This window comes from Tauraco erythrolophus, chromosome 11, assembly GCF_009769465.1.
Source record: "Tauraco erythrolophus isolate bTauEry1 chromosome 11, bTauEry1.pri, whole genome shotgun sequence".
Classification (NCBI taxonomy): Eukaryota; Metazoa; Chordata; class Aves; order Musophagiformes; family Musophagidae; genus Tauraco; species Tauraco erythrolophus.
In genome coordinates, this window is record NC_141475.1 from 24,036,610 (window position 1) to 24,057,291 (window position 20,682).

The 20,682-nt window shown below is 41.0% G+C and overlaps 1 protein-coding gene across 1 annotated transcript in view; it reads right to left on the reverse strand.

Annotated features, from left to right (window-relative positions):
- The window catches only part of FNDC3B (fibronectin type III domain containing 3B), a 159,261-nt gene that overhangs the window by 131,416 nt on the left and 7,163 nt on the right, over window positions 1-20,682 (reverse strand). The window lies entirely within an intron of this gene.

Consider the following 20,682-nt stretch of genomic DNA (forward strand, 5'->3'; position numbering starts at 1 on the left):
TCTATTTTACACTAGTTTAATTGTAAACAAGTTATTGTAATCACAGGCGCTTCCACTGAGAACTTAAGCACGTAATAACAAACTGACTTATGTAGGTGGAGAAGGAAAGGAAATGGATTCTCACTGTCCAGAACCTCACACTACGTTATCCATATAACATATATATATTATATTTTCCCATATGCAAGTTAAGCAACAGTTACGCTGTTCTCAGGGAAAACCTGGGAGGGGTACAGTGAATTACAAATCCTTTGTCGTCTGTTTAACAGCTGACAGTAACAACAAAAGAAGGGACTTTAGATGTGCTTGGCATATGTCGGGAAGCTAAGATACATTTGCATTCACAAAACATTATTATTAAGTAATAACAAGGCAGAAACATTTTCTCCCAAATTGTTAAAGTTTTCCAGCCGACGGATCCCAGTTAGTCACAACATAACTATTCCATCATATGGTTAAAACAAACGCATCCATTCTGGCAGGCTCCACGGCAACGCCGCACCTCAGGAGCGTGCCATGACGCACAGATGTTGGCAATCTGGGGAGGGGGATGGCCACATCCTCCACACATCTGTTCTTGTGGGAAAAATCCATGTCGGTGTTTTGTCAAATTGCTCTATTAGTAATGAATACAGCTGTTTCGCGTCGGATAATCTGTGTTGCAACACTTTGCTAAGTGACTCCACGCAAAACTATGCCCTGCTGTTCGTGCTCAGCTGTAATTCTGATTATCAAGGGAGATGCCACTGCACTTTTTTTTTAAAAAAAAAAAAAAAACAAAACACAAAACACAACACGTTCAACACAGCTGTTTCTGCTTCAAGGAACGTCAGAAGAAATCGTTTCTCCCTGCTATGTATGTATTTTTCACTGTAAATCAAAATCTGTTCTGGCATTAAGGCAACTGCCCACTGGCAAAACACAAAGCTGTGCCAAGCATTTACTTGGCCTAAGCTGAGAGCAGGGCTAGTGCTGACCGAGGTTTTAGCACAAAGACACACGAGGCTGAGAAGTTATCATCACTGCAGGCTTCAACTTAAGCCCTACGTAAAGGAAAATATTATCCTCTCCCCCTCTCCTTGATAAATCCCTGCTTGAAAATAAATTATTGCCAGTGCTGGCAGACTTGAACTGCAAGTCAGAGGAACACCTCAATGCTCCAGGTTACAGTTTTTGCTTGCTATCCTCTTGCCACATCCGAGAGTGATGTTACACCAAATATGTCCCCTCTTAGGAAGTCATTTCCAACACGAAGTACTAAGCCCTAAGTCTACCGAGATGGTAACTACATGATAACGTCTTAACCAAGGCTGCAGGTGCACCACTGCTCCCCTTTAAAACACCTGACTTGCAATCCCAACATGGAATTTGTGTCAGTTTTCCCCACAGAGCTCAGCTTTCAGACTTTGTAAAGCTACAGAAAAACCTGAGGACAGAGACCCTTTGTACGCAAGCCCAGGTGGAGAGCTGGGTCCTGCTGCTGGCAACGCCTCGGAGCAGCCTCTTTGTCTGCGGGTAACAGAAGCCTCTGCTTCCAGCGGGCACCGTACGGCAGTGAACGTTACAAAAAAGTATGTGCACCAGTGAAACGAAGCTAATGGTGATGTGTTACACTGAAAAAACAGAACAGTTTCAAGAAGACACCTACATGCCAACAAGAAGATCTCCAGTTTTCAAGCAGCAGCAGAAACACAAAAACAGGAAAGGGAAAACAGCCATCTGAAGAGGAAAAGTAATTCGCAGATACACAAATCTTCTATATTTGGAGGCGTATTTTTCAGGCTCTCTCAGTCAAGGACAAATAGAAACATCTGATGGACAAATTTTCACCTTTACAAATGCAAACGAAGCTGTTGGGCAAAAATTCACACATGCACAGATAGCGTATGTGTTTATAGTTAAACACCAACTGAATTGTTTCTCTGCCTCAGGTACAGACCAAGAAAAAGGCAGATTTATGGTCTTCAGATCCGTGTATGACTCTCAGCCATAGTCAGCCCATGAAGCTGGGAATCACCCAGCACAAGCACGGTGCGGGTGCAGGTGCAGGATTTCCATCACAATTCCCACCACAAGGCTTTAGCTCAAGGAGTGTAGCTGTAAGGACCGTGCTGGTGTAGAACCCCAGGGCCACGAACAAGCTGCCATCTCTGCTCCTCAGGAATCAAGTGGCTCCTCCAGGCAGGAGAACGCGCTCACACAGCCTGGCATCATTCTGCTGAACAGACACTGGTAGGTGAATAAATAAGGGGGCCATTACAAATTATCCTGCTACCTTTAGGAAAACAGAGCACAAATACAAAATAAAAACCAGGTTTGCACTCAAAGTGAATGCTAGACAGGATACTTCAAGGTAAGAAAGGTTTTGTGAACATGGATGCCGAGCCAATGCTAGCATCAGACTGAGACATTAACCATCTAACAGACTAATGACTTACCAATTAGAGATAATTTGAGTCAGCCTGCATAGAATAAATCAATGCCTTTCCCAAGATGAATCCACCAGCAAACAATTTCTCATAGCTTTTTAGGTCATGGCAAAGCAGGTAACACTTGGTAAATGTACTGAAAAGAACACGCCAGAAAAAAAAAAAATCTTATTTTAGTCATCTAAAGATGTGGATTGCCTATCTGAACGTACTGTGACTTAAGACAGGTATTTATTGTCACTCCAGAAACAAAAGTGAAGCTAAAGACACCATGTATCTTTAGCTCCTTTACCCATTTAAGACATCAGGTTTTATGAAGGTCCCCTGTAGCAATAAAGAACACAGCACGAATACTCACCGACGAGATACGGTACACATCAGTTCACTTTCTGCAAGCAATTTGGGTACAGACATTTTACTTCTGACAAATCCAGCGTGAACAGGATAGGAGATAGAGATGCCTACAGATTACTTCAACAAGAGCCACAAGACAGCCCTGACAAACCAAATACCAGGTACAGGTGAATTTCCAAAGGAAAAGTTTTTGAGATTAAATTATGGTCATTGAAGACGCATGCTGATAACCAAGACACAGATTTCAAGTATCTTAATTCTTGAATTTAGAGAATCAAAAGCCTCAAAAGCATTTGGCAGAATTAAATCAAATTTGTTCAAAACTCAAGCAGCCTAACTGGCAATGCAACTCAACAGGAAAGCTGTATGGACGACCTGTTGTCATCCGATTCTTCAGCAAAAATATGTTTTGGAGAATAACTGAAAAGTAATTCTGTATCTCAATAAAGCATTAACTCAGGAAAACGATGCCAAGTACCATTTCACTTTGGTGAAAACTGGCTATTTCAAGTGGCTTTCGAGGCTGTCCAGAAACAACTGTGTCTTTAGGAAAAGTAGTACATGGTCAGTTGTCTTTGCCTGCAACTCCACGGATCACATGGGTGCAGATGACCACGTCAGAAAAAACAAAACCAAGAAAATCCCAAACCAAAAAACCCCACGCCACTTAGTATAATGTCATGTCAGGAATCCTAGAAATTCTAATTATTTGAGTCGATCAGAAGAACTTCTGCTTGCTGAACTTCAGCCACAGCATGATGAAGAGCTTAGAAATGAAACAATGACAAATATGCCATCTGAAATGTCAGGAAAGAAGTTCTCCTAAACTAATTGGGCTACTCTCAGCTACAGCTGCCAAAGTGGCAAAGGTGACTTTTAGTGCTGAAAGATGCTTCAGCTACAAAAGTCACAAGTGTTTCCCACGGAGTGGGTGCACTGAAGCAACAAAATACAGATCAAGTTGCAAGCGAAACACTAAGACCTAGAGCAGGGCAAACCGGTGTTCCCCTTCTGAATTTGAAATAAGATGTGCCAAGCTCTCCTAAGTCCAAAAGAAGCTGTTATTCTCCTGGTATTTGGACAAAAGAACATGATAAATAATAGAGAGACCATTGCTTGTGAACAGAAGAATTTATATTGCTCTGAAATCAGGGAGGAATTTTATCTTGATGCAGCATCCTTTAGTAAAAGGGCCAAGGAGGAGCAAGGACTCCACAGATGACCTCTTTGTGTGCCCCTCACAATTTACTGGTCCAAGCCTGTTTGATTTTCCTTGAAAATAAATTACACGCTTCCCAGATAACTCAAAGAAAAGGCACAGGCCTGCCAGTAGTTCTCAACAGGATCGAGGCAACAGCTGACTGCCTGGCACCTCCTCTGCTCACATCCCCCACAGGCATCTGAAGTTCCCACTTTTCTGGGCAGCTCAGCAAATGTTCAACATGGTTCACAGTAGAAAGAAGCCTGAGGTGACCTCCAGATAATGGATGGTTTCTTTATGGGCAGGGTTTCAAAAGCCCCACAGTAAGAGCATATGCAGAAGAATTAATAAAAAGGACCTGAAAGACAGGAGGGTCCCAGACTGCACTGTGGGAGTGCCCGTGTGCTGATGTCCTGCCGCTGCCCCCAGCCTGCACCACACACTCCCAACAAGCTGTGTAAGCCCACACTTAGAAGTGTACGTAACTTGAACAAAATAACTCAACAAGTGGCTTTCTTGCATCCAAACCTTTGTAACGTGCAGCTCATATTCCTAACTCACACTATTTTCCCACCAGGGTGCATAATTAGTGACTGGGACACACATTTGTGAGCCAGTGCTGCTGAAGTGGCAGCCTCACCCTCCTTTTTTCCTCCTTCTTACCTCCTCCTCATCTTTTCTGCCCCTGAACTGTGAGAGCCGAGACTAAATGGCAGAAAAACTATTCTTTTTTTTTCCTCCAGTTCTCTCTTCCTGACTAGGCTAATGGGTCAGGCAAATGCCAGCATCAGGCAAAGGAAACAGTGGGAGATGACGCAAGGGGTGGAGAGGACATCATGAGGTCACGTCTTTCAGCAGCAGCTATACACCAGGGCAGGTTGCTTGTATCAAACCAAAACTTCTCCAAAATCCAAACCCTCTGCCGTTTTTTATCAGTAAAGGCTTGCTCTCTTCCACTCATACAAAAACGACAAGGAAGAGAACTGCTTTAGAGTAGCAGAAGACAGAACAGCCATTAAATTGAGCCAAAAGTTGTATGAAAAGCACCACATCCACAATCACAGCAAGACAGAAGAAACATCATTCAGCTTTTGAGATACCATTAAGGGAGGTCTGAACATAGGTTAGATATCCTCGAAGCTCTAGTAATTTGCAGGTAAAATAAGAAGAGGAAGAATTGAGAGAGGGGCAGAAGGGTTTAGAGCTTCTTTTACACAATGAAACAGCATTGGTGGATGCCAGCAAACCAAATAAAATGAAAGTGAGGAGTAAAACACTATTTCACTGGTATCCCTGTCCAGAAATTCAGCACAGGAAAATACAACTCAAATTTTCAAGCATGATCCCCTACAGTCTCTTCTCTTTGGAGCAAGTTACTTTGGCCGACAAAAGGCTGAAGCTCTCTAAAATTTGTAGAATTTTGTTTCCCCCATTTACTCCAAAATACTCTTTAAAAAAGCAATGATTCAGAGCAATAACTTAAACTTACGTGCTCTGAAGCTCCTTCTGAAGGGGGGAAAATTTGCACCACTGACTATTCAGAGACTTTAGGGGCATTTGACCTCCCCGAAGGTGGGCACGGGCTCTTGCTCGCTGAGCCCATGACTAATCCAGCCACATCTCACCAGCACTTCTCATCAGGGAGAACCATTACCTGTGTCCAGAGGGAGTGAAAATGTCAGGTCCACACCTACAGCAAATACAACTGGGTATAAAAAAAGTTGCTTTTTAGTTGGGAGGTGGAAAACATGGGGAGAGCAACCTCTGCTACAAACTGTTGAAAACACAAACAGCTCTGATGACAGCGATGTGGAAGCGTGCACAGCTTAAAAAGAGACTGATGCTCCTTATCAGAAACCTTGTGTGCTGTCAGCTTTTAAGGGCTATCTGGTTTGAAAGGCAATTTTTCAGTCTGTAACTGCATTTGTACTTAGAACAGAATTACTATGCTTTAATGACTCTCATTACATTTTTAATTATAAAAAGTTCCATTTAAAATGTCCAGACATTTGTACAAACTGCATTTAGCAACTCACTAAACCCGGGCAGATAAGGCTAACCACTACGTCTGCCCAGCACATCCATCTTAAAGTAAAAACAAAGCAAGAAAAATAATGTTCCAGATTGGGTATTCAAAACAGTCCTTGCAATACACCTCCTAAAAAGATGAAACATGGTCTTTAAAAAGCTGCAAGCAGAGCAGACACAGTAGCATTGAAGGAATATTGCAACTATACAGCTTGGGGTTAGAAAATAGCTATAGTTCTATTTCTAGCATAGCAGCTGGCTCAAATAACTGCCTAATTCACTTAACCCATTTTGTGCACAAGCTTTTTCAGCTATATATAGAATGGAAATAACTATGTGAACGAGCAGCAGTTGGTAAATGCCAGATATTGGCTTGTAAACCTCTCTTTCTTTCCTTTTGTGTACATGATGTAACACAAAACAGAGCACTCAAATTTGACGTTCAGGTATCCGAGATTGCCTTAAAACTGGAATTCAGTCTAATTCATTTCATTTGCTGTGCTCGTCAACAAAACAATTTTAGTCTTAGATTCACCCTGAGGAAAATGTAAGCTTATGCTGTTTGAACATATAAAAGGCCACAGTTCAAATAAAGACAAGGCACCAATAAATCAACTGCCAAGCCTTAGAACGCACCCTGCCTTTCTGAGGTGTTAAGCCCCAGTTGCAGAGAAACTGTTGAAGTGGAGAGGAGAAAAATTCAGCTTATGACAGCAGGACTGAGACTTCAGAGGGAGGAGTTTCGTGGGTTTGGGGTTTTGTTTTCCCCCTCTTTTTTAAAAAAAAACAAACAAACAACACCCACATGGCTTACACTAAAACACACTCAGGATGCTTCCATATGTTCTGCAGGACAAATATTTCTGCTTGATCGGAACTACTGTAGCATTCTTAGCAGTGACAGCCGTAATTATTACATCTACCACTTCCACATGCCTCACCACAACAAGTTCTTTCAATTTAACCTCTCACCATGTTCTGAGATACAACTAAGCTTCCAAAACCAGTTTCAAACTTAAGAGTTTGACTAAAGGTTCTGCCATTGCTTGTATGCTCATCAGAAGCGGCCCACTGCAGTAAGTCCCAGCAGAGTATAAAGTTTCTCAGTACATAAAAAAACCACTCTCATTTGCACAGCACCACCACCCACGCACAAACACTCATAGCCTCAATTAGAGAGATGACTCTCGTAAGCATTTATCATTACAACTGGCTTCAAAATAGCATCGGGTTAGGTGTTCAGCATGGTATTTACAAGAGGCATCACGAAGTGGGGGCTACATCTGGAAAGCACCGTTAGCATCGCACTACCAGGTAAGAAACAAGACGGACAGTTATGACATGTTTGTTTAAATGAGATCTTAACTAGCATATTAATTAATTCAGCAGTTAAAACCATTTGAAGCAAACGTACCCTATAGGCAGGAAAGGGAGAACCTCTTTATGTAGTAACTGTAACCTCCCCAAAAGCACTTTTTAAGACAAGACTCCTTGGCTGGGAAACTCTCAGGAAAACATTAAATTCCTGTACTAAATAATGTCACTGCTGAAGAAGGGGCAGGGGCTGGCTGAGGAGCCTGCTAGCCAGGCCGTGTGCTGTGCAGCCCTCCTGTAAAAGCAAATTTCAATAAAACTCAACATGAACTCTAGTCTTCTGGCAGAGACAACAGTTTCTAGAAACACAGGTAACCAAAAAGTAGATACTGAATATCCCTTACAAGTATGCTGGGGTGGGTGAACTTTTATAAAGAGAGGAAGATTTTTAAATAGTAGAAGGAATAGCCATGTAATATTTCTTGCAGGCTCCAGTTCCAATGGGCATGTCAATACATGTGATGTGCACAGAAAGTGTCTTTAAAAAAGAAAATAAATGTGCAGAATTAAAAGAAATAGAAAAAAAAGAACCAAAAGAATCAGACAGTATAGTTTCCTACTGCTTTCCAGGCACATGGATACATACGAAAGCTGTGGGTGTGCTCCAGGACAGCCTCCCAGCTCCAGTGAGGCACAGAGCAGGATCTCTGCAGACACCCAGATGGGCAAAGCCCAGCAGAGCTGCCCTGGCAGAGCAGGGAAGGGCCCTGGCACACAGGGGCTCGCCAGCCCCAGCAGCTGTAGCACGCGCAGAGGGGACATGTCTGCTCCCGTGTGCAACCCGAAGGAACCCTGGGGAACAGTCATCGGCCATCCTTCTGCAGAGAGGTCAAGCCTCACATCTGGAGCTACCTGTCAAACTATTTGAGCATTTCAGAAAGTACAGAAAAAATGTATAGTGGCACTTCTATCCACAAAGGACAGACACCCAATGACTTATTGGAATAATAACCAGGAACGTTAACGTGTATTCATTTTCTGATTGACAAATTCATTATCTCTCTTACCTAGTCTGTTCTGACACATTAGTTACTCGAGCAGCTCCTAAGAACACAGAATATCTCAGAAGAGAACTTCAGGAGAAGCTTAATTAAATAACCAATTATTCTTCATGTTTAAAAAATAAATACATGCACATACACTTCCATGTGACTCGCTCCCAAGGGAAAATTTTATAAAATAAGCATTAAGTGTTTATTTAACTCACAGAAGTAATTAAACCATTAAGAAGAGCTCAAAGTAGGCATTATGCTGATTATCCCTTAATTGCATGCATTCACAGCAGTGACACACAAACTGCAACAATAACAACTATGTTACATGCTAATTTTTCTGTCTGACCTGGGCACGTTTTAGGACAAATCCATCAGCAGTATATATTCAACCAAACGCTAATTTAAGCGTGTCGGTCCATAACTGCTCAAGTTTCTCCCTACGAGCATGGAGATATCTGTGATTACTACTCCTAAAACCGATTTGAACACGCTTAAGTTTATTTAAATACAAATAGAGAAAGCTATTTATTTTAATTACTTTTCATGACATACTATGTAATGCTAATGAGAATCTAATTGCGATATTTATCTATTCTATTCATCTGCCCGAATTGCAGCCACTTGACCATGCTGCAATATCTGATGGTGTCTCCTGCATGGGGGATGTTGTATCCTCCAAGATACACAGGATGGAGCAGGGAGGTTCCTGAATGCTGTTGAGGACAGGACTGGCAGCCATCGGTTGGCAAACACCAGGAGCTCCTTCAGTGAAACTCCAGTTACCACTCTGAACCTTTAAGAAACATCACTGAGGAATCCCAAACCTTCTGTTTTCCTTAGCTTGCAAACAGTGCTTCCAGCTGCACTTACCACACATGAACACCGGCTGCAAAATTACACCACGACCACAACCGAGAAGCTGAAACGCAGGAGTCTGAGCGCTTTTTCCACTCAACGGCCAATGCACCTCCGGCGTCCCACAACGGGGGTAAACAAAGTAATTTTATAATTCCCTTGGCAGCGGCGGCAGAAGGTGCTGCCGATAGGAACGTGCTCTGCTCCAACCGCGCTGGAAGAGGAACGCGGCTGCCAAAGCATCTAGTCGCCAAGAAAATTACAACACGATAGTCTTAATTATACTAATTGCATTTCCTGGTATTGAGGCAGGATTAATATAGTACTTCTTATGCTAGATTTCATAAACACAATTGGTTTCAGCTTAACTCTTCATAATTGTGTTTCACAGTTCTTGCAAACAATTAGCCACCAATTTTGTTCATTCTATTTTGCAGATGGCTGATAAACACTCCAAATATCAGAATTCTCCCCCAAGGGAGGCAAATTACTTCTAACTTGTTAAGTAATCTGAATGAACCCTCAGTGAAAATCCTGCAGGCAAATCACCCAATGGCACTGGCTTGCCACTTCCTTGCTGTTACCAAAGACTAAAAGACTTCCACCAAGAGGACAGCCATGCTTAGACCAGCTTTGGAGAGCTGAGTAACAGTCTTAAGGTGACGAAACAACTATATTTAAATATAAATACAAATATACACATTTATATTTGTATATATTTATATGTGCTTTCATATATAAATATATAGAGAGAAATATAGATAGATAGATACACACACACACTCATGCACAAATATTTGTTTTAGAAATTAAACATGTATAAGCTAATACAAGTCTCACAGCAACGGGTGCTGGGAACCAGACTGGAAGGACCTTAGTTTCTCACTCCCACCCTACTTGCCATAGCCCCGTCATCAAACCCAGAGGCTCTGACTCACACAATTGAGAATGACGGGCATTGTGTTTCGGTCCCCTCTCCAGGCACAGCTCCAATGTTCAAAACAATTCGGCTAGAGATGATCAAAAATGTTATGCTGAGATAGTATCATCTGCTGCGATTAAAGTAGTATTTTATACTGTTACGTCGAGGTCATCTGTGGCCAAGATGGCATTTGAAGAGATCGACCCTTAGCAGCAGCAGGCGTGATAATCAAAAGCATGAGAATTTCTAGGAATTTTAGGCCAGATTTTTATAAATAACACAGTATTGCCTCACTTAACATGTACATCACTTAAAAGGAGACGTTGGATAAATAGGACACAGATAGTTATAGGTCACACAGTTACTTATGCAACTTGGTTTGAAAGGTGTAGAGACAGAAAAACAAGTATTTTGAGCTAAAACAAAACGAAGACTCTTGCTCGGCCAGCACTGACAATAGCAAAGCCTTCCCACAACATTACAACAAGAATACACTTTGCTGACAAAGTGGGCTTTTTTCTTTCCTTTTTGTTTTGAAGCCAGTGATGCCTTCATTACAGAGCTGACTCAGCAATGCATTCGTTAATAACATCTATTCTTCATACCTATATTAATGAAATCATTCATGATACAGAAAACAATGGCACAGAACCCACCATATTGCAGTGACTACACGAAAATGCCAGTGCAGAAGGAACAAACAAGACTCTTAAGGATATGATCACACATACTATATCTAAATATAGAAGAACTTGGACTTTCAGAGAGTGAAAGCCACCCAACCCAAGAAATCTGACAACAGCCAAACCAACAGCTGACTCGGATACAGCTTCCAACAACTACTAGAGATTTTTTTTTTTGTGATGAGAATAAATACAATTCAAAATTCAGCAAAACCAACAAACAGTCCAATTTACATTCTTTACCATCAAGACATTTAAAGTCAATTCATTATTATTACTTACCCAAGTTGAGATTTGTTTTAAAATTAGAAATAAGAAACATAACAATAATAAAAGCCCTGTAACAACTGTAAGTGGTAATGTGCTTCATCCATATTTCCTACCTTAGTTTCACGATTGATGGACAATCTGCCTCGCTGCCACAGATGTGAACACAGTATATCTTCAGCCTCCCTCAGGGAGGGAATTTCATCTGCAGCTCCTTAAGTGAAGTTCCAGTCATGAGTATTTAGAAATTGCTACTAAGCTTCTTTCCATCTCCCCCTTCATTCCTCAAATGGACAACTCAAAAAAAAGTCTGCATTTACAGTCTGCTGCTTAATACCTGTTTTCCTGGGTTAACAGTCTGACTACACAGGAGGAAATAGCCACCTTAGCCTTTTCAGAAATTTCATCAAAATACTCACTACGCCAATTTCAGGCAGTCACAACAGAGCACATGAAATTAATAAAAGTTACAAAACTGGCAGAACTTGCTTGGTGAAGAATATGTTTCTTTCCTGCAAGGAAATAGTTTTTGGTGTGCTAAAATATAGAAAGTGTATCATTAGAGGCAGGAGCACTGTTTTGTACAGCACAACAGTTTCCCAGCCTCAGACACTTGTGTTTGAAGAACTCATCTGCCAAATATACACCTGGAGTCCTTACAAGGCAGTGGAATCTGGGAAAAACCATGATCAAACTGAGATAATGTCTTCTCCATTGGAAAGTCTGAACTGAGGAACAGGTTGAACACACTACATTTCTACTGCTCCAGCTTGAGGTCCTTTCTCACAGTGATTTGAGCGTGTTAAGTCTACTCACGTGGACAACCAGCAACGCGAGGCACAAGCTTTGTGGAAGGAGCCTGTGGCAGAATTGACCTGGAGGGTTAATCGTTCCTCTCATTTGGATAATACAGCCTCTTTAAATCAAGGTTCATACCAATTGCCACTGCAGTTACTTCTGGTTTTAGCAAGAGGAACAGGCCGGACATCAATTACTGGATTTTTCTTCGCAACCTTTTAAGAGGAGTGTCCCACTGCATGTCACACCAAACGCACAAGAGCTTGTCAGATCTGGTATCCAAGGCAAATCTCACACTATAACAAAGCCAGGATACCTGTACATTTGTCATGCCTTCTTACTACTCTACTTCCTTGTATTTTTTTCCTATCCAGGAGGCTGAAAAACTGGATAAAACTTTTCTGATACAATTATATGAAGAGCTATTCATGGTTGTAACAACTCATACCAGCCTTATTTTGTAAATGCTAACCTTTGTCTAACACTGTGCACTGTGAAGAGTTTTCATTGCATATACAAAACCAAACATGAAGCAAAATCAAAGAGGATATAGGATAAAAAGTATAGGAAACCAAACGTTTGCCTGCAAGGAGTAATGGAATTTAGCAAGGCTGGCGGAATAATTTCTTGATTCTTCTGGCCAACAAATAGAATTGTTTCAGATTAAGAAATCTGAATATAACTGCTTTACTAATTTAGAACTGTAGCTGCACTAATACACTTTAAAAAAAACTAAAAGCACTGACTAATGTGTTTGCAATGTCTGTAGTCCAAGTAGACTGGGTAAAGAATGTGGATCTCTGATCTTAAAATCCTGACACCATTGATTGGTATGTACTGGGTCCGCACTTGCAGGATTATTTGCATTTGAGCAGGACATACAGTGACAACTCCAGCACTCCTGCAGATACCAATACACTCACATAGGTGCTCTGTGTTTTGGGGAGAGATCCACAGATACTGGGAGACATTTAAAAAAGAAAAAAAAAAAAAGATAGCATGTTAGGATGAGACGCTGCCTTTCCAAGGGCCCTTTGAATTATCTTTAATGTACCACACTTACTGATCCTTTCAGACGTATATACACGCACTCAGACAAGTAAAATAAGGACAGACACAAACCCCAAATACAAGTCCTGCATATTTTCAAAACTAAAAAAAAGTTTGAAATTATAGCCCAGACCATATGTTCTAACATTTGTCTTTCAAGTCTGCTGTCCTAATTCTAGAGATAAACGCATTTCCCAGCAGCAGATTCTTAGGCATTCAAAAAGAAAACACACACACAAAAAATTAATAATCTTCATTTTACCAAAGGACAAACTTCACAAACTACTTCTCCACTCGTTTACGTGTTATTCCGCCGTGAAGCAGGACACTTGGTAATTCATTCCTCCTCCTGCTGATGATTCAGCCCCTGCCCCTCTGCTCTGCCAGGAGGCCACGTCAGCAGGACGCGGCGCGGGCTGCCAGGTCACGTCCCGGGCTGGCCGGAGCGGAGGCACATGCCAGCGCCGGCAGCACAGCCCTGCCTTCCCAGGGAAGGGGCCGTAGGGTCAGGAAAGGCTATGGCTATCCCTCTGAGCGTACAGTCAAGCTTTAAGATTTAGAAAGGGTAAGCCAACTCAAAATTCAGTTACGTCTCAAGTTTCTGCTTTTTTCTTCTGTCTTCCATCAGGGGAGTTATGTTAAATATAGCTACCAATTCACTGCATTTTGAGCAAAAAGGGAATTTTAAAGGACTAGATATTCTATACTCCGAATCTACTTAGTGTAGGTGCATCTTATTCAAGATTTAATCCGCACACAAGCAAAAAAATTTCCATGATTATTGTTAGCATTATCAGATTTAAAATGGAGAAGCTAAGATTATTCATACAGTAAACAAAGCATCCTATTGTTTACTTTCAGCTTCTTACATCGTTTCCTATACTTTATTGCAGTGTGATAAAAAAAAAAATCCTGTGAGATGAAAGAGGTTGGTGTTACTGACAGTAACAAGAAAAAAAAAATCCACTCTGAGTTAGCATCTCTTTGCTCTCTCTTCTTATAGAAGATTTCAGCAGAAGTTTTGTAAAAGTATGGAAATGCGAGTTATTTATTTCACGTGGAAGGAATAAGTGATCCACAATCAGGACTTTCGTTTTCTAAGGTGACCAAACACTAAAAGGCCAAACGGTCCATATCTGAGGTGGAGTCACCCCAAAGAACACAGAGGATAGAAGGCTCCACTGCAAATTCTGCTATTTTCTGTTTAATAATGGGGCAACAATGAGAAAACACGCAGAAACTTGTAGCTGCATCTTTGAAAAAACTGTGAGTGCACTGTGGATGATATCCCAACAGGAAGGACACGACTGAACCCCATCTGGGGACACGCCAGTGCTACACAGTTGAGCTCCCCAACACCCTGAAGTGACCAAAGCTAGAATACAGTGACAACGCCTCTGAAGGATGATATTGACTCTGTTAATGGAAGAAATAAACATTTTGGCCAATACAGCAAAGGTTGGTTAGATAGGAATTACAAACAGTGACATGGGATGCTTCTAGACGACAGCCCTCCACCACAGTTTTGCTCTGGAGGATGCTTGTGCTGCTAATTACTTGTCTGTCCACTAATTGAAAGAAATTTAATAAATCAAAAACTTATTTAAATGTGTTGATATACCAAGGAGGCCAATGGGTATTAGAGGCCTGACTCTTCCATCAAGTATTAAATCTAAACACCATGTACCATGGGTCAAGTAAGATGATGTAAATGAGTACTAAGAATTCTGTTTTAAAACATATCAGGATGAAAAGGGCCCTTACTGTAGAAGAGCAAGAAAGCAAGCCCAAATTTCATAAACTAAATGTAAACAAAAGCTACTTAATACCAAAAGAAGAGCTGTATTTTAAAGCACCACCACACACAGACTGTTTTGCTCCAAACTCCAAGGACCAAAATAATCTGAACTGACACTACATTTCCTATGGACAGTTTTCTGCACCGCCGTCACCAGCCTGCACACCAGCACGGAGGCGGAAAGAGCTGAAACGCTTTGGAGAAACGAAACCAGAGCTCACCCTGCATTTCACCCCTCCCTTCCCTGACATAGCCAAAGCATGTCCACCCCGTCCCACTCCTGGGCACCCTGGCAGACGTGTCCCCAGGAGCCCTTTCTGTGTTCCAGGAGAGTGCCTAACCTCATGTAGACACCCAGCTGGCATCAGACAGACATGCTAAAGAGGATTGTGTTTGCTTCCCACTTAGCAGAATTTTATATTCCGATCAACGCTGTATCATAAATTAGTTTCTTTAAAACTTAACAGAGGACCAAATTCTGAGAATTCAGCAGATATCATGGAAAGAAAGCAGATGGAACGCACCCCCCTGGTTCCCAGCTCCCACTCGGCTCTCAGCAGCGCACAGGCACTGGCTGCCCTGAAGCCCCAGAGCACCTTCCCCCTCAGATTCCACAAGCTGCCCTTTGATTAGAAGCATATTTCCAGCCTTCTGGAAACCTCTCCAAAGCAACATCATTTTAAGTGCTGCTCCTATTTCATCTCAGACTGAAAACAAGCCAGGTGCACTGCTGAGCAACCCACGGGTGCCTCTGCACCCGCAGAGCGATGGAGGAGATGCTCTCAGCAGCTGATGCAATGGGTCAGCTTGCAGCGTTAGAAAACCAGTCAGCTATCTGAACCTGTATTTTTTTGTTCCACCTCCTTAGTTTTCTTTCATTTCCAACCTTTGATCTGACATCCACCAACCGGTTCCCTCGTGTGTGCCCGTCACCACTCTCATCTTGGCCGCCTCCATCCCCACCCAGTAACACTCCACAGTTGTCACTTGTTTGCTTACACCATGTCCCATTTATTTTCAACTTTTTCCTTCCCTCCAAGACACTGACTCACTTCCTCATTTCCAATCTCATGCTAAAGGAAAAAAAAAACACAAAACAAAACAACTTTTTTTTGTTTGCTTAGACTAGACTGAACAGCCTTATTTCACTTACACACACACTCCTCCTACATAAACCTACAGCTATTTAGCCTTTAATATTATCCATTCCTTTGCATTACCATACAAAACCACACCCACCCACCAAATTAAGGGAATAAAAATTCCAGGAAATCTTTCATTTGAGAAACCACTAAAGATTTTTAGCATACCTCTGGCCTTTCTCTCGAGTTACTCGCTTTTGGAGCCACGGAAAAAGCAGCAACTTAATTCATGCAATCTTTGCTTTACAAGATCAGACCAAGCAAGGGCCCTGCACCGCTTCAAGTTCAGCGTCAATGACAAAACGCTTCAAAATATCACTTGAAACATATCAGTAATAGTAGGCCATGTATGCCTACTACCCTGTTTTCATTTCAAAGTGTAACCACCCCAAGGCAATTAAGGTGCTTGCCTACTACACAGGGATGCACGCTTTAACGTAGCTGCAACCCATCCGTGCCATCGCACATCTGCGCCTCGTCCTTGAAAACATCACAGAGCCAAACGCTCCTTTGATGCAGAGCCTTGTTCACCTGTGCCGGTAGAATTACAGCATAATTTCTTTTCATTAGCATATTCGTTTCCTTTGCACGCAAATTTTGCGCTTCGCTATTGCAAACCTTGTGCTGTGATACTGAACAAAGACTAGAGTTAAGTTTCAAGAGATATTTCAACAGCATGGGCTAGACAGAATACACCAGGAATTTCAATTTGTATCACACCGGGTGCTTTTCTGCTACTTTTTCTTTCTTCCATCTTTGCTACGGGCTTCCTGCATGCTATGCATACACACAGAAAATGTCAGTGCAGAAAACTCAGTCTGGTTTGCTTGTGGCAGAAAATAAGACCTACCTTGGGTATCATTTGGACGGACAGCAACAGAAAGTACATTTAGCAATAACTGAGCAATTCTGCATGATGAATGGATAGAAGTGTTAAGCAGTCTGCAGCAAGGTTGCCCAACACATGTATTTTCAACACGTGGGTGATAAGCAAGTTCAAGTGGCAGCAGAAAAATCATTTTGTCCGTATTATTCGTAACACAGTGTGCACGACAGCTTGGCATTACAGTTTTCCAGGATGAAGCAGCACTGAACAGATTCTTGGGTATGGCATCACCGCCCCAAACTATGCAAACTTCTGTATTTTTAAGTAATTTAGTCTATTACATGGTTCGCATGCAGCAATAGAAGTTCCTACCAAAGATCTTAAGATATTGGCTAAAAACACCAGCCTTCAGTCAGCCACAAGGGAAAGGGGAATTTTCTGAACACGTTGGATTCACCTGGAATATTCAGAAGGCAGAATTTTTTTTTTTTCAAATACAGAGGGTTGTTTTGGTGCCATTCTGCAGTTGATTGGATCCGTGTTCTCCCCCTTTTCTGTATCTCATTTAGTGTGGTTACCCCAAAGCACTGGTTAGAAGCAACCTTCCATGTAACGGGAATACAAGGTCTACAGTTATAGCTGAGCAGAGAAAAGGGTAAGGATATGCCTCGCCCTTGTTCTTTCCTTGCAGAGTTAGCAACAGTCCAGTCCTGAGTTTGTGAACAATTAAGTGGAAAAATGCAAAAAGGAAATGAAGCATTTAAAGTCTTGACGTATTTATGAAGTATTTATTACCTGTCAAAACTATATGAAAAGAGCAGCTTTTAAAATACTGATGATACAAGACATATACTCATTTAACCTCTCAAAAATACCAAATTCAGACCACCCACAGAGGTACAGTTTTGCAGTTAGAGCCCAAAACCTACCTAGGTGAGTGGCACAGGAACAAAGACAGCACGTGCTGTAACACATTGCATGTTCACTTAAAAGTACACATTTATTCCAGTTTTATAGTATTTTAAAGGGGGTCGTTTCTCAGTTAGAGGGGAGTATTTTTAGTTTGAAAGTTTTAACTAATTACCTTACTGGTGAAACCCTGAGGAATTGGAAAAAATTTTTGTATTTAGGATTTCTCCACTATTCCAAAACATCAGAGACCTTCAAACGTGCATTTATTCTTTCTGTTTCTAAACAGTGACTACTCAATTAGTGCATAATTACACTTCAGGGTGTTTAAAACAAAGGATATTCCACAGAGGCTTTCCTCAAACAAGTGTCCTTCTTCCAACCTTGAGAAGACAAACGAAGATTTACAAAGTCGTCTTTTTCTCTGCTCTTTTCACATCAGTCCTCTAACACACATTATCCCCGCTCATCCCCAGACACACCACAGCCATGGAGCCAAAGCGGGTCCTGGATACAAAGCGGTGGTTCACAGGACATCCAAAACAGGCTCCGGAAGATTTCAACCTTCTCAGAAAGCCATATATTAAATGAGTAACATAATTTTTTTAAAAAGCTTTAAAAAACGGTAAAAATTACTCCATGTAAGTGAAGTTAGATGTCCCTGCAGAATGCATACATCCCAAAGGAAACAGAAGCTTTCATACATCCTGAAGAATTTAGTGTAACCAAATCATGACATCTCAAGTTTTTAATAAAAGCATTCACTCCCTAAATGCAGAAGAATCACGCAATTTATAATAAAGTAGTCCTTCATATTGTGAATACAAATAAATCCTATTTACAAGCATATCTTACATCAAAACACTGAATATGTGGCAATAAGAAAAAGTGAGTATCAGCCATTCAACAGGGAGCTACCAGCTCACAGGCATATACACTGCCCAAATAGAGACTTCCATGCTGCCTTTAATAGAGTGCTAAAATTATTCCATAGTTGCTAATCATAGTGCAATGTGGGAGCAAAGGAAAATGCATCATTATTGTCTGAGTGCTGCCCCACGTATAGGGAATACATTAACCTTTAAACATACAAAATACTCTTATCCCAGGGGGAAAAAAAACCCAGACATTTAAGTTTTGTGGAGCAAGGGGGTGTATAATTTCCAAAACCACTGCACACAAAATAAGCTGTCTTTTACAATAACCTCAGAGCACAGGAAAAACAGAACTGTCACGAATCCTAATCTTGGTATACTTGCTGGCTGATTACAGTTTCATCTGTGATAAATCACTATTAACATTATTTAAGTTCCACAACTGCACTGTGAACACAGCTTTATCAAAATAAAACAAAAAAGCAACAACAAGCCAGGTGCTCTTCTGTATTTGAAGTACATACTTATTTCAGCAATATAAATATTTCATAATAAAATAGGAGTTGAAGCTTTACCATGAAAAGAATAACAGAATTTTCAGCTCAAACTTAGAGAGCTTATATAAATAAACATGAGTGCTTTGGTGGTCAATACTGAAGCTCTATAAAAAAAAGGAGATAATTTTATGCTCCAAATTCTAAATTGATTTTACAAGAGACTGCTGAGGAGTATCAAACAAACCCCATTGGCACAAACTACTGGGAACACAGAACCAGAGGTTTCAAGTTGCATTCATTTAAATACAGTCTGAATAACACTTTGAGCATGAACAAACTATAAATAAATAGTGTCATAATTATATCTGTAATGGAATTTTTTAATGCACTAACCAATACAAAGCATTCATTTCAAATAAAAGGAGTATCCAGCTTTATTCCTCTGTTAATTGCCACGCGGACCAATTTCTTACCACACAGCACGTTGGCTATAAATCTTAACAAGCAGTTTTAAATTGCTGCTATTATTGCTCAAGACTGAATAATCCTGGATGGTTCAGGGAAGTCTCTGTAACGTTTATCTCCAACAACTATTAATTCCTTATTTCCATGGGGACGCAATTTAAAGCAATAACTACCATCAACTCCACTGCTTAAATGAGAGGCCACAGAAAAGATGCAAAGAGACTGTGAGATGGGAAATTACAAATATTTCAAAGGATGAACTTTCCCCTATGGGGGCAGGGCAGCACTGGAACAGTTTGCCCAGGGAGCAACCTTCATCCTCAGAGGGCTAGAAGTAATTCACTAACTATACAATTATTATTAAACTGACTTTCCCCCCCCCCATTACTATTGCCTTTTTTAGGAAAGGCTTATGAATGAATAGCCCACTGAGATCGCTGCTTAATGGCTCAAGACCTGGAAAGGATGGGGGAGACAACAGCACCTACCTCCCTTCTCAGAAAAATAAGATAATGGTATAAACTCAAAAAGTATCACTGAAAACAGTATTAGCAGCACAGCTACGCAAGGTCTATTCCCTCTAAATTTTGATTTAACCTCCCTGAATTCACTGTAGACAGCATTATATCCAGGGAAATATCCTCTTCGCTTCAAAGCTGTATTTGCTACTAGTTAAGGTAAGTATTCTTCACAGTACTTAATGTACAGTCTGAAAGGTCTTCTGTCGCTTCTCCCTGCAGACCTGCTAGAAGATTTTTGTGTGCGTTCTCTCATAAAAAACACAAGCGCTATTTATGATATTTGCACCATTTTACCAAGAGGTAAAACAGCAAAAAGATTGCTTACATGGTTTTATTCGATACTAGGTAATTAACTAGTCCTGCTTCTAAAGGCCCAATTTAAAATTCTGCTCGAACCCAATTTAACTTCTCCAAGTAGTCTGCAGTGTCTGTACTCCTCTGCTCATTTTCTATCCCTCTCAATGCCTGTATGAAAACAAAATAGTTTTTCCCTACATAGCCACTTAATCATTACTAATTTTCAGTTTAACTCAGGATCTCTCATTTGTATTGACTATGTGGTTATATGGAAACATATATATACACACATATACACATCCAAACATATATAAAATGCTGACAAATGACTGAAAGAAGAGAGAAATCTCCCAGGCTTGCAAGAAATTCATGGCTCATTCCAAGATATTAAAGTCC